Source organism: Sapajus apella, unplaced genomic scaffold (assembly GCF_009761245.1).
Source record: "Sapajus apella isolate SASKATOON/1434 unplaced genomic scaffold, GSC_monkey_1.0 scaffold58, whole genome shotgun sequence".
Classification (NCBI taxonomy): Eukaryota; Metazoa; Chordata; class Mammalia; order Primates; family Cebidae; genus Sapajus; species Sapajus apella.
The window spans coordinates 9,449,434-9,463,408 of record NW_022436998.1 but is presented as its reverse complement, the minus strand read 5'-3'; the positions used below and the strand labels follow the sequence as shown (position 1 = coordinate 9,463,408).

General features: G+C 36.0%; 1 protein-coding gene and 1 long non-coding RNA gene across 3 annotated transcripts in view; both read right to left on the bottom strand.

The window, feature by feature from the left end:
* Nucleotides 1–13,011, bottom strand: part of LOC116528446 — a 19,324-nt gene extending 6,313 nt beyond the window's left edge. The window contains exon 1 of the long non-coding RNA XR_004259028.1: nucleotides 12,962–13,011. This is a non-coding gene — a long non-coding RNA (uncharacterized LOC116528446). The remainder of the gene's footprint in view (nucleotides 1–12,961) is intronic.
* PRKG1 (protein kinase cGMP-dependent 1) overlaps nucleotides 1–13,975 on the bottom strand; it is a 1,332,247-nt gene that overhangs the window by 707,037 nt on the left and 611,235 nt on the right. The window lies entirely within an intron of this gene.

Below are 13,975 nucleotides of genomic sequence, written 5' to 3'. Positions count from 1 at the left end.
CAAAAAAAAAAAAAAAAAAAAAAAGAACAAAAGAACAAAAAAACAAAACCAAACTTGAATTATTTGGTCCAAAAGCTAAAGGCAGCCCATAAAAAAAGTCAGCCTATATTTTTTTCAGGGGGCACAAGACTCACATTTAAAAAATTATAAGTAGGAAAAAGAATACAATTGATTATAAATATAATCTAATAAACTTTTAACCCATATCAGCAGTAGAAAAATTAACTTAATTATTCTTCCCTTGCTATTTTCTAGTAAAAATAAAAAATAATCAGAAAAAAAAGAATATATATATTCAAAGCCAGCCAGGCACAGTACCTTGTGCCTCTAATCCCAGCACTTTGAGAGGCCAAGGTGGGAGGATCACTTGAACCCAGGAGTTTGAGACCACCTGGGCAACACAGGGAGACCCTGTCTGTACAACAAATACATTTAAAAAACTAGCCAGGCATGATCCCAGTTACTCATGAGGCTGAGGCAGGAGGCCGAGGCTGCACCGAGCCATTACTGTCCACTGCACTCCAGCCTGGGTGACAGAGTGAGACCCTGTCTCAATAAGTAAGAAAAGAAAAAGTAAAAAAGAAAGGAAAAAAACATAAAGTGAAACAGAATAAAAGAGAATGAATAGTTGAACAGTTCACAATGTCTACAGGTGAACATAAGGTTATGGTAAAGAACTCAAAGAGTTTCCAAGTCATTTATTTTGGTACCAAGCATTAACCTACATCGTCTAGCATTTGATATCAACAAAAGTCCTTGAGGTAGCAATAGTTCAACTTACCATTTTGGACACAAATGACATGATCGTAGAAACCTAGGGTTGTTGAGATTTCATGTATATTCTAATATTTGTGTTGAGCAAACCCCTTGGGCTAATGTAGAATGATGGCTTCCTGTGAAACTCTAACAAGGATTCCAAAAGCACCTTACATTTTAAACTCTGCAAGTGAAATATGTTGAATAATTCCAATTTACATGGGCCGAAGAGACATGAGACATAAAATGCCAGACATTTTGCTGCATTATTGAAGAGAGGTTAACAAAAATCTGTGACAAATGATGGGAGCTGGCTGAAATTTTTTGTAATATGAAGAACTGTCAGCCTCAAACATTTTAAATCACAAACCAGATTACCATCTATAACCTGATTTGGGAATCCACTCAAGTTGTAACACTCTTCTCTTATTTCTCTGATTTCCAAATCAGATTAGATAGTCCAAACCTCTGCATTTCAGGCAAAATGGCTCAGCTTACAAAAAAAAAAAAAAATTCTATCAGGCACTTTATTTCTAAAATAATGGTAATAAGAAATGACACACAGTTGAAAAGAAAACAGAAACTTCCTTTACTGAAAAGCCTAAAAGGGTCACATGCTCACTTTGATTTGGCTTTTTTCAAATGAGAAAAGGCAGGAAAGGGATAAAGAAGCAGCAATGTGATCAGGGATCTGGACATAGCAATGTTGTTGTGGCGACATTACCTACAAACAATGTCAGGCATTTATGTGCTTCTCTTTGTTTACAGGCAAAATTATTCCAACAGCAAGAAAAACAACATACATAGAAAGAATAACAATCTTTTACATGATTTCCCCTCATTTCAAATTGTTAGCCACTCTTCCCTTCATTATCCTAAAATATTCGTGTACAGCTTTATTTTTCAAACGATTCCTTGACAATAATAATTATTTAGTCTTGGACTCTATTACAAAGGAGATTCACTTATTCATTCAATAAATATTAGGGGAGCACCTAATCTGTCCCAAGCATTCCCTTCCCCAAGAGGTTGGGAATACAACTGTGAACAAGTAACATCAAAGTAGTTCAGAATGCCTAGTTGATTCTCATATTAATTATAAGAAATAAAATAACATCAGATTATAATAAAATAGCACACAATAGCTGAAAATCTGCATCTTTCCAGTGGCTTTCCCTCTTTCTTTCCTGTCTCCCTCCAATCCTCCCTCCTCCTTTCTCCCCTCACCTGCTGTCCTCCTCCTCCTTCTCTTTCTCCCCTATTTCCTCCTCCTTCATCTTCATCTTTTCTCCCTCTCTCTTTCAGATGAACTAAGAAAAAGTTTTCCTAATCATTTATGTATTCCTAAGACTTAGCAAAGGATCCCCAAACTAGCAAGTGAACAATAAATAAGAAATTTCATTGTATGACTAAATTTGATTGAGATCTTAAGCTCAGTATGTCTAATATTGTAGCCAACAGTCATATGTGGCTGTTGGGCACTTGAAATGTGGCTTAGCTGAAGTGAGATGTGTGTGAGTGTAAAATACCTACTGAATTCCCAAGACTTAATAGAAAAAAAGTTTTAAAATGTCATTTATAATTTAAAAATATTTATTATGTATTGAAATAATATTTTGGATATATTGGGTAAGATAGTATATTATTAAAATTAATTTTACCTGCTTTTTTCTTTGTAACTTAGCTACTAGAAAATGTTAAATTTTTTGTGTGGCTATATTTTATTTCTATTGGACAGCACTCCTCTAGAAAGATAGGTGATTAGCAGATGCTCATATAGCTCATTGTGACAGAGCTAATAATAGAAGAAAAGTATCCCAACTTCCAGCTTTAGGGCTTTTCAAAATTTGAATGAGATTCTTATCGATGGGCATTTTGTTATTATCTGTGATATACAGAAGGCCATAATCAGTAGTGTTATAAAGTAGAGTCCACCCATAATCATGAACATATTAAGACACACAGGCTTTCACATTTTTAGAGTTCAAATGACCCATCCAGTGCAGAGGTATGAACACCTTGGAAATAGGAAGAGATTAAAACACGGAGGATGAGATAAGTAAATCCTGAAACAAAGAAGGGGAGCTACATTAAACAGTTACATAATTCGAAGAAGGAAAAAACAGCTCAAAGCTGAGTTCATCCAAAATTATGAAAATCAGTTTAAAAATAATAGTATGTACCTAGATAAATCAACTGTTATCTTTCTTCTGGTGATTTTAGACTTGGTTTACTATACTCTAGTCTTCTATAAGCCATGCAAGTAGAAGCACACAGATATGCATGCATGTACACATATATATTTTGAAAGCAAATTTACAAGGGGAAAAAGCTTGCTGAAAATAAAACAGTATTTTGTAGTCATAGCAACCCCAACTTTTTAAAAAGCAGCATTAAGGCAAGAAGAGCTCATCAAGAGCTACATCAAGTTGTTATAGCAACCAAAATATGGCTTTACAGAAACAAGTTTGCATTAAAATAGCCAGAAGGTTATAATGGTAAAAAACTAATATAAAAATATACCTTTGGAGCCCAAGGCTTAATTTTTCCTTGTTTTAATAAGCCCTGGTATTCTGTTCTATTAGAGTGAAACATTTTCTTAGAGAATCCTCCTAAAAAACACACAGCTGCAGTGTAAACCAAGAAAGATACAGTGTTGTAATATCTGATAATAATCATTAAGGCCAAAATTAAATCATCAATACTAATAATTTGATCCTTTGTAAATGACGAAATATATTAAATTAGAAGAAAAGTAAAAAGTAGTCAAATGGGATTTGGAATCTTACAAAGTCTGGAAAGACTTTGGAAAAATAGGCCTAAAACAGTGTTTCTCATGTTTGGTACTGTAGTATTGCAATTTTGGATTAGTTAATTCTTAGTGGTAAGGGCCTGTCCTGTGTATGGTGGGATGTTTAGTAGTGTCTCTGGCCACTACCCACCAGACAAAAGTAACACCCAACCCTGGGTATGACAACCAAAAATGTCTCCAGACATTGCTAAATGTTTCCTGGGGGAGAAGAGGATAACCGAATCCAAATCACCCCTGGTTGACAGCTTTGTTTCATCCATACCGTGCTGAAACTCACACAAATTCTACAAATGTGGAAAAACTTAAGCTAGTGAGTCAATAATATTCTCCTTTAAGGGCAAACAATCCAAAGTCTGTCACATTTTCAGACCTATGCTTTATCCAGCTTATAATCTCAGATCAAACATTTTATACTTTTTTCAGCTGTAGAAGGCTTCTAGAAGATAAACAATACTATGTGCAGGAGTACATAGAGAGTATTGTTTACTATGTACTCTGGCACATAGAATTGTTTATCTTCTAGAAACCCTCTTCCTCTTTCTGTTTCAGTAGCACATTAATAGGTGCCCACGTGCTCCTCCACACATGCAAAACTGGAAACTATACAGCCATTGCATTCCTTCCCTTCTTGTCCCTTTTAATTGTTTCCCATTCACTCTAAGATTTTATTTGGGGAAAAAAAATACACTATCCCAAATGTCTACCTCTCCTTTTAGTCAACTACCAACTTTTTTCTCTATCAACCTTTATTTATTCATTTGAATATTATTTAAGTGCTATTGAGCTTTTAATGCTCCACTTAAACATCATATAGCCTGGGACCATCGAATATTTTACTAAAACCCAATAAGTTAAAACAAAAAAAGAACACATTTGTTCAACTTCTATTGAGTGACTAATCTATTATAATAATAAAAGTCATGGGCAGGCTGGGCACCATGGCTCAGGCCTATAATCCCAGCACTCTAGGAGACCGAGGCAGGTGGATCACTTGAGGTCAGGAGTTTGGGACAAGCCTGGCCAACACAGCAAACCCCCATCTCTACTACAAATACAAAAATTAACCAGGCACGATGACACTCACCTGCAGTCCTAGCTACTTGGGAGGCTGAGGCAGGAGAGTCTCTTGAACCTGGGAGGTGGAGGTTGCAGTGAGCTGAGATTGTACCACTGTACTCCAGCCTGGGTGATAGAGTGAGACACTATCTCAAAAAAAAAAAAAAAAAAAAAGCCTTGGGCAACATGATAAAAAGGGTGAAAGAATGAAGATGCAGTCTCCTGACAAAGGCAATTTTCAGTAGTTTGTAGATGCTAGTAGATGGAAACTCCAAATGGTAAGCTCCTTGAGAGCAGAGGGTATTTTTGTGTCTTTGGAGGCTACCATGGTATCTGACCCCAAATAGACAATTGATGACGAATGCTAGCTCCTCTAAAGTAAGGTCTATGCAGCCACTTAGTTTTTTAGACATATCAATTCAAGTTATGATCATTAGCACAACATGTGGCTATTAAAGCTGTAGGGATATATCTCCTTCTACTGTTGTTTATCAACTTTATCTTACTGTTTCTCTACCTTATATTTAAATAATTTTACAAAGCAATTTTTGGAGAAATCTGCTTTTTAAGAATTTCTATATCATGTTTCTAACAGGTTTTCTATAAAATGCTATTCTTTTGAGGAAAGTCAGAGTGATTCATTGGGCTTATACAAGTAATATATATATTTTTTTCCATTTTGTTTTTCAATACAATTCTCACACTTCTATTACTTTCTGGAAGGTCACACATGCTGCTTCAGACCCTTGTACCTTCTCATGTGTCCAATATTGATTTTCTTGTCACAGGACCCTGAGAAAGTTGGCAATAATCTGTATGGAAAGCTTCTGAAATGTAAATAGTGATTTTTGGTCAATGTTTTTCAATGGAAAAACTGACAAATGAACAACCCACTAACCAGACGCTTTGTTCAATGTGATTTAAAAATGGATTTATGAAGGAATATGAGATATGCCAAGAGCTATCAGAATATAGTACTCGGAATATCCCATCTGTTAGTTGAAACAGATCATTCCCTCATATTGCAAATACTACTCTCGATAGCACTTAAATAAATGGATTCTTGAGAACTAGAGTAGCCGCATACAGTTTTCAGGGGTGATTTTAGAGTCTCATGTGATTGATAAGTGTGTGTGATTAAACTGAGATGGCATACAAACATTCTCGAACTTTTGGACATGTGATCAATGTTTTACCAATAATGAATTAAAGGGAAATTTTTAAAAAAGAGTATACAGCATTAAATGCTTTTTATTTTGTTATTACTGATGAAATTATAGTTTGTTTTTTAACTCTAGAAGGTTAGCTTAGTTTTCTAGCCAACAAGAAAAAATATACCAACTAGAATAAGAGTGAATTTGAAAGAAAATGGAAAAATATAGTTTTCCTAAGCTTAGATAAGTCCCTTTAAAGTAGGCTGATTCATGTGGAGCTTGTTACACGGACAACAAATGCTCTTTCTGCCACCAGAGAAAGTAAGTAATCAGTCCAACTGTATAAGCAGTCACTTTTTTCATACCTTATACACATCAGAGAGTGCTTGGTATTGCTGTTGGAACAGCACTGACCACTGTTAGCCATTATTTCAATTTGAATAGGCCTTTGCAGTCTCTTCCAGAAAACGGCATTTGAGAAGCAATTTAAAAAAATAGCTGCTAGTGTTTACTTTTATTTTATCCTTCCCCTAGCTTTCAAATCATCACATTGATTATTTCTTTAAATGGTATTTTCAGCTTAGAAAATGAAGCGATAAGGCTGTTCCGAACAGCCAAGTGGGAGACAAAAATGTACTATGCTGAATAACATTTCAAATACCTTAAAAATACCCCATAAACCCACTGAGAAATAAATATTTGGATACATTGTAAGAAGACAAAGGCAGGACTGAGCTGTTTGAGGAAGGGGAAGAAAAGGGAGGCAGAAGTTAACATCCTTCTTTGCTTCCTCCATTCTATTGGAAGGCCACTGAGCTCACATAATTTAAAATTATGCCTCTGGAATTCTCTTCCATTTCAGGTTACTTCTCATGGGAAATGGGCTCCTGTGGACTATAATAACTGAAGTGTGTACTTAGACAGAACATAAGACATTGAGAAGAGGGTGACACCACAGGCAAAACTTTCCAGGTTCGCTGAAAATTGTGCTCATTTATTCTTACATCCATTCACACAACAATTATTTTTGGAGTACCAACCTCATGCCAGATGTGCTTGGACTGGGAATAAAATATTTAGCAAAAAGATACATAGTTCCTGTTTTTAAAGCTCTTATAATTTAGCAAAGGGGTAGAAATCAGGTAAATAATCATGTAAGTACTAATGGTAAAAGTATGTATTACCATGAGATAGGTGAATAGGTGAATTTGACCTGGTCTATGAGGTAAGAAAACGTTTACCTGGAGGAGTGATGAGTGAACTAAAATCAAAGGTAGGTAAGAGGATCCAGGTCCATTATAAAATACAGCTTGCCAGAATTAATTTATTTTTATCTATTTATTTTTTTGTTTTTTAGGTGTTTTGTTTTTTGAGGCAATGTCTTACTCTGTCACCCAGGCTGGAGTGCAGTGGCACAATCTCGGCTCACTGCAGCCACTGCCTCCCAGGTTCAAGCAGTTCTCCTACCTCAGCCTCCCAAGTAGCTATTATTACAGGCATGCACAACCACGCCCAACTAATTTTTGTATTTTAGTAGAAACAGGGTTTTACCCTGTTGTCTAGACTGATCTTAATTTGCTAGACCCAAGCCATCTTTCTGACTTAGGCTTCCAAAATGCTGGGATTACAGTCTTGAGCCACCACACTTGTCAGAGAATTAATTTACTTCACCAATGGGATCTATGAGATCCACAAGATCCCATTATTACACATGCAGGAGTACTGACTCATTTAATAACACTAAATCATTTAAAAACTGAAAGGCCCTTAATATAAGATTACCTAACCTTTATTTTTTTTTTTTTCTAATCCAAATTTTATAATTCCAGAGGCCAAGGCAGTCCTATAGTTACTAAAGTCTAAGACAAACAACATTTGCAATTTAAGTGATCAAATAATGCCCCATTTTACGTACTAAAGAAAGCCATCTGAGTGGTCCCAGTCACCTGGCACACCACATCCACTAGGCCAGTGTGATATCGAAATGGCTGAGTGATAATCTGCCAAACTGGATTGGATGAGTTGGGAGTTTGTGTTAGGCTAAAGAAAAAAGTTTAGTGAAATTTGAGGAAACATCAACATATCACAGATACATACGCTGAGATGGATGTAAATGGAGTACTCACACATTATATTCCTTGTAATTTTGCACAATGCACTAAACTGCGCAGTGGTAATATGAGACAACATATTGAATATAACATTTGTTGTGATGTAATATTAGCAAACCATTTATTATGTATATTCAACTGTTTCTAGACTTTGTAGCTACCTACAGAACATGATCAAATGTCTTAGGATTTACGGGTATTTTGTGATGACATTGCCTTGGCTGGGCATGGTGCCTCAAGTCTGTAATTCCTGTGCTTTCAGAGGCTGAGGTGGGAAGATGACTTGCAGCCAGGAGTTCAAGATCAGCCTGGGCAATATATAAGACTCCATTTCTATGAAATTAAAAAATTAGATGGGCATGGTGGCAAATACCTCTAGTCCTACCTCCTTGGGAGGCTGAGAGGGAGGATCACTTGAGCCCAGGAGTTTGAGACTGCAGTGAGCTATGATTACACTACTGTACCACAGCCTCGTCAATAGAGTAAGACCTCAACTCTTAAAGAGGGGGGCCAGGCACTGACTCATGCCTATAATACCTGCACTTTGGGAGGCTGAGACAGGTGGATTGCCTGAAGTCAGGAGTTCAAGACCAGCCTGGCCAACATGGTGGAACCCCATTTCAACTAAAAATATAAAAATTAGCCAGGCATGGTGTCAGATGCCTGTAATCCCAGCTACTCTGGATGCTGAGGCAGGAGAATCACTTGAACCTGGGAATTACAGGTTTCAGTGAGCTGAGATGGCATCATTGCACTCCAGCCTGGGTGACAGACCAAGATTCCATCTCAAAAAAGGAAAAAAATAAACTGCCTTTCTTTTGGCGCCATGTTTTTCTAGTAACTTATGATACCACTCTAATTTACCTTGTTTAACCTAAATTTAAATAAATTGGTAGACTCTGATGCCTTTACCATGTTGAGTAGTATTTTTCAAAGACGGCTCCCTGACCATCTGCATTTGAATAATTTGAGATGTTTGTTAAAAATGGAGATGTCAGAGCCCTCTTACAAATCCACTCAATGAACAGTTTGAGAGCCTACACTCAACACCAGTTAGTTTCATAATCAGTACTGGCTATGATGAACAGAAGGTTAAGGTAAACCAGTTGCTGGAATTGGCAAAGTCTAATAAGAAAGCAAATACTTAATAACCAACAATTAGTTATTAATTGGAACTTAAAATTAGGTCTAGTTTTTTTTTTTCCCCTCAACATAGGGTATTTACCTTCTTAAAGGAAACCAGCATTTCTCTCGAAGACAATATACTTTGTATATGAGAAATGTGTTTTCAATAAGCTTCAAAGTACTATGTATAGGGCACTTTAGTGATACTGCAAAAGCAAAATAGAATAAACTACTTTAGAAGAGATCTCCAAATGGAACTATGGCATTCTTTTATTTAAATGATTCTTATACTTCATTATGCTAAAACAATTATTTTCTGAAAAAGCAAATGCACAATATACTAATCTGATGTGCATAATGTTGATATCAAAATCTGTCTTTTATGTTGATAGTGATGACTTAAAATTAAATCAGAAACCATTAAGATTAAATGAGGAGCAAAGCCATCTCACTTTAGAACAAAAAGAACTGTTCCCCTTTTAAGTAGTGTATCTAAAACTGAAGGTCCTATTTGTAATTTACTAGTCAATACTTATGAGGATTATCAGAATCATTCTCTGTGTTTCCTTCATGAGACATAAAATACAAACTAATTAGAATATTTGAGTTGGACCTCAGTCAAAATTACAAAATAAAAGTTCTCTTTTCAAAATAAAAACAATGATACTGAGCCCCTAGAATGCCAGAATGTGCACTGATTAGCCAATAATTTATATTTAGACTAAAACTCAAAATGGGAAGGAAAAGAGAAGGTACCCTGGATCTATTTGTGAATGTGTGGTGCCTGCTGTTCTTGGCTAGTCCTTGGGACAGGCAAAGGCCATGGAATCCTCTCACAAGACCCTGATCAATAATCATGGCAGGAAGGAGATGGGCCTCTTATCAATAGGCAAGCATTGATTATGGGAGTCTGATGCAGTTAGTATATCTGAACTATGGAAGTCAGCACAAGCAATCACAAAGTTTGTACTTTCTAGTGTTAGAAATGAAATTAAACACCCAGAAGCAAGTAGAATACTAGTAGATCCCAGTCATGCATTGTGGCAGGAGTAAACATGTGTTTCTTTAATTGTAACAACTCACCAAACCATTCAAAGGCAATGGTCTGGAGGCTTTACTTCACTTTCATCTTATCATTCAATCTTTTCAGCAATTCTGAATAGAGGAAAGGGCAGCCTCTTGGGATTTCCTCGAACGTTATTTTATTTCATCTGTAACCTTCAATCAAATGAGAAAAAGTCTCTATTCAATGTTTCCCAGTTTGAGTTCTTTCCCAAGAGTGTGCAGCTAAAGAAATATGCTTCTTTGCAGACTATCCTCCTGGTAAAACTGTCCAGCAGCTCATACTATACTAATTAGAATTAGCAAGGCAAATTAGACGTTGTACTGGAATGTGTTCCCCCCACCCCCCACAACAAGGGGAATAGAGGTTGTTGGGTTGCTGTTTTTTAATTTGCTTATGCTCTTAAAAGGGGCACTTACGTGTGAAATGAAAGCATGTACCTGACCCAATATGATGCAATCTTATACAATTCTCTGGGCATATTTAATTACGGGGCTTCTTAATTACAAAATCAGAAATGTTTTTCTTAAGTAGAGATTATGGATCTCTTTTTTTATCTAATTAAAAATCAGACTATAGGTGGAACTGTGCATCTATATAAATATTTAAATGGGAATCAAAGATGATTTCAGATGAGTTTTTACTGAAGGTACTTTTTTAACTACCCCCTCAGCCTTCATTCCAGTTTGGATATTTTAATGCAGCACATTCTTAGTTGCTAGGTGCCAGCTGTATCTTGTCAGTTCGACTGAACACTTTCTGCAGTGCTGGTCTCAACTTCTCTTCTGTTTCTCCGTTTCTAACAAATTATCCAAACCAGTCACTTCTTAGATAATATTTACTAATTGAATAGATATCTATGAGGAAAATCCTCAAAATCAAAAGTCAAATCTTTCAAACGTGCTATTTAAAATAATTTTTATTTTGCTAATGACAGAATTGATCTTAAATTTTTGATACATTTTAAGAGGTAAGGTGGTTTGATCTGTGATAATGTAGAACCTTATTTGATCTCCATGAATAGAGATCATATAGCTACCAACAATTTTACATTTGACACAGGATTATAGATTTTGTCTCTAAATGTGTTTTCTTAGAACTTTAATATGACAAAATGTTTCTTCCTTTCATAGACATGTGTGCATGCGCACGTGCACACACACACACACACACACACACACGCACACACACACACTACTTTTCCTAACTGACTCTTACCTATTCTTCAATCCAGCTCAGGCAATTTGTTTCTACCCTTCCTTATATGTGCTTCAGCAACACCCCTGCTGTGTTTGCCTTTGTCAAACTATTTACCATCTGAATTTACAAAATGTCCAGGACATTCCCTAACTGTCACTTGTCTCAGGTCTGTCAATGGCAGGTTTTCCACATTCTTGGTACCTACCAATGTTTAACACAACTAAGTGTTCAATAACATTTTGAAGAAATGAACAAAGGCACCTGATTTCCTTTTCTAAGTTTTATTGAGGTTCCAATACAACCCCGCCCCCCTCATATTTAAATGGTGGGTTACAGAAGAACAGAAGTGCAGTGCCTAGACAGCTCACAAACTGCAAAATCAACCCTGAAATTAACACACATGGCCAAGCTTTATAAACCTTTGTGTCTAGTGACACAGCTTTAGATTTCAGCGTTGCACGTAGAGTGCTGACAGACACAATGGCTGAGCAGTATTATAGTGGGGAGAATTGATTTTACTAATGCATGAAAAAAGTGCAGCATTTTTATGCTAAGCAATTAGTTTTTGGCAAGGAAATCTTTGCGTAGAAAAAGGAACCTTTTTTTTCTTGGTGACAGAATAATTTTCTTCACTGGAGTAAAATATTCTTTTTATGATCTAAATGTTTGGGGAATACATGAAAGTAAAAAGAACATTAATATCCTCTTTATATGACTTATGATTCCACAATAGATGGCATACAGTGGGGAAAGAAAATTAGCCACAGGGACCCAGCATTTTGATTCTAGTTCCCCATATGCCACCTATTCTCCAAATGGTTATGGGGGGTTAGCCTCTCCAAGACTCAGTTTCTTCATTTGTGAAATAGGAGGACAAAGAAGGAAAGCTCATTGCTAACTAGTGCTTTTCTGCTCTCCAACTAAAATCTGGATCTACAACTTTTGACTTCTTGGATATGTTTGTGACAGATGCTGACAATGAAATAATTTCTCAAAATCAGTCACAACTATGTTGGTCTGACTATCATTGAACAGGAAAAAAATCTTGTTTTTGACAAGTTCTGCTTGTTAAACACATACACACAGAGCTCTTAATGACCTTGTGAATTTATCTAACATACTTTCTCCCAACAGTAAGCAGACTGCACCTAAATCTCTCCTCAATGATCTTCTATTCATCACAGTAATTGACTGCTTCCATTTCTGATTATTTCTTAGTACATCTCACAACTCTACAGTGTTCTTACTAGCGAGAAATTTCTTTCTCTAATTAAAATATGGTAACTTTAAGTTCTACTAGAATTAATTTTATCATCTTATAGTGAATAATGTCACTTTTACCACTGAAACTTCATTTTGATTTTTCGACTTTGTTACAAGTTTTGCACTTGAACACACAAAGGTATTTCCAAAAGGAAAATGAAAGGGAAGATGGGTAGCCTGGTAAATACCCATTTTATATTATAAGTCACATAGAATAAAGTATTGTATTATTATTTTCATTAGGTAAAATAAAATGTGTTAACTTTTTTTTTTTTTTTTTTTTTTTTTTTTTTTTTTTTGAGATGGAGTCTTCCTTTTTTGCCAGGGTGGAGTGCAGTGGAGTGATCTCGGCTCACTGCAACCTCCACTTTCCAGATTTAAACCCTTCTCCTGCCTCACCCTCCTGAGTAGCAGGGGCTACAGAAGTGTGCTACCATTCTTGGTTAATTTTTGTATTTTTAGTAGACATGGGGTTTCACCATGTTAGCAAGGACGGTCTCAATCTCCTGACCTTGTGATCCACCCACCTTGGCTTCCCAAAGTGCTGGGATTAGAGGTGTGAGCCACCGCGACCGGCCTACCCAAACTTTTTGCTGTGAAACTATACTCACATGAGAGGTTCTTTCCCCTTGTTTGTCTTGTAGTCTCCATTGGCAGAAGCTAGCAAAGTACATAGCAGCTAGTTAACACAACAGTTGACTGAATAGTTGATAGGGCACCTAGTTCATGAATATCCAGTTAGCAACTCAGCAACAAAATATTACAGAATTCCCTTATAGCCTGTCTAATCACAGGGAATGGTTTCAAGACAAAACTACAGCTCATCTAGATGTATTCATTCATATTAAGTTCACACCTAACATATATAACCTTCTCCACAAAAATAGCTGCATACAATTTTATTTGGTATATATCCAAAACTTTTATAGATTTAAAATATTCACAGAATTATTGATAACAAAGGGAAGTAACTGTTCTGGTCTACCATCAAAAGACAATTACTGTAACTGATGTTATAGTTCTCCTAGCCTTTTGACTGAAAGCTCAAGCTATATTTGTTTAATTGTGGTTCACATGGAACACACACACACACAGAACCTGTTGGATTATCCTCTTAATAACCAACTATATCACTGGAGTCTCAACCCTCAGTTAATTTTCTAGTCATAGATTGGTGTATTTCAACCAAACAATAAAATACGTTCATTTGGAAATTTGATTATAACCAGAATTTGTCTTCTTCTAAGAAGAAATCACCTCCTAGTTCTTTACTGTTTTCGACAAGTTCTTCTTGTTAAAAATGGCAAAGTCCATTAATATATGAATACTTTGGTTGTAAACATCCTGAGTGAAACTGAGAAATACAGCTGTATACTCACTAGCTTGTTGATCAAAATCTATTGAGCAGATAGTTGTAAGGCCTACCTCAGACTTT